This window comes from Zalophus californianus, chromosome 11 (assembly GCF_009762305.2).
Source record: "Zalophus californianus isolate mZalCal1 chromosome 11, mZalCal1.pri.v2, whole genome shotgun sequence".
Classification (NCBI taxonomy): domain Eukaryota; kingdom Metazoa; phylum Chordata; class Mammalia; order Carnivora; family Otariidae; genus Zalophus; species Zalophus californianus.
Window position 1 is genome coordinate 100,191,207 of NC_045605.1, and position 1,476 is coordinate 100,192,682.

Consider the following 1,476-nt stretch of genomic DNA (forward strand, 5'->3'; position numbering starts at 1 on the left):
CCTAGGCCCCAGCTAGCTCAGGTGCCCAGTGTCCTGGAGAATCAAGTACTAGGTCCCTACAACCAGTGCAGTGTTTTGAGCTACATGTTATCTCCTGAAATGTAGTTACATTGAGCTGTAATTATCCAATATCACATTATGACACTCATGTAGGAAAAGAAATGTTCTTGTCATTTCCACTTTGGATGAAAACCGGAGACACTGAATCATCCTCAGTGTTATTCATGACACTTCCTTAAGCATGTCACTGTGTAAAGACACATAAAAGGGGAAAATGTAACTCTTTTATTAAAGAAAGTTATGGACTAGAAAAAGGCTAAGGAAACTTTTTAAAATAAACTGACAAGTGATAAGAAAAAAGTTGGTCGTGAAGTCCCTGGAGGCAAGAATCTCATTGCTGAACACCCAGCGCCACCTTGTGGTTGCTTGCATGACAACAACCGCAGCCTCCACTTCATTCAGCCATTTAAGACTTGTTGAGAACTTGTCTGGAATCTTTTGTCTCGATGGACTTTGTACTGAAATGTCTCCCGCTACACCCACAAATTTTGGCATGGAAAAAAGGTGGACACACAATTGAGGGCCCGAGGGAGAAGTGTGAATATGCAAGTATTCTTCATTCGGAACCCTGCCAAGCTATTGCAATCTTAGCCCTGGGAACTTGGCGGCTACATATGGATTTAACTAATCATATTTTTTTCCTAATGTGTGTGTGTTCTCTTTTCCTCTTTTTCTCTTTCTCTTTCTGGAAAGATTTTCCTACGTCTCAGGCAGCAGCTGCTGTGATAAGACCAGGTGAACTTGGGCACAGAGAGGAGGGGGTACAGATCCAATCAGTGGCCATGCCAGGGTGGGAGCTCCAGGCTCCCCGAGTCTCGCTCACTTAATGAATGAATGTTGCGTTTTCCTCTGTGGGAACCCTGTGCTAAGCTCGGAGATGAACCCAAACACTACCTAGCCCTCTACCTTAGAAAAACAGAGACTAGCGGGGAAGACCAGTGTCTGCTAACTGACATAATGAAAAGTTAATCTGTAGCAGTGGAAAGCAATGACGGAGAGTTAAAGCCACAGTGAGAGTTTTAGGGTCTGACATTTAGAGGCTCCAAGTACTGAGCAGACTATGACCTCCTCCACAATCAATTTGAAATTAAAACAGAAAGACAAGTGTAATGAAATCCCCAAAAAGTCTTGTCTTACCCACGATGACTTCTTTGATGTTATTTTATTTTTGAAAAGTCAAATAGCATGTTATGAAAAATTAGGAGTGACTCTGATTCATTAATGCCTGAAATACAAAAGACACACTTAGTCTGCCTATTGAAGAATCCAGGACTGGATACGTATATAAGAAGGGTTTGACCTAGTCAGGAAAATCAAGAAATACGCCCCTTGAGGAAATGACCACTGCCCTGAGAGCTTCAAGATGAGAAGGCAGGTAGGAGAAAAGGATGACGAACAATTACAGCAAAACTTGGG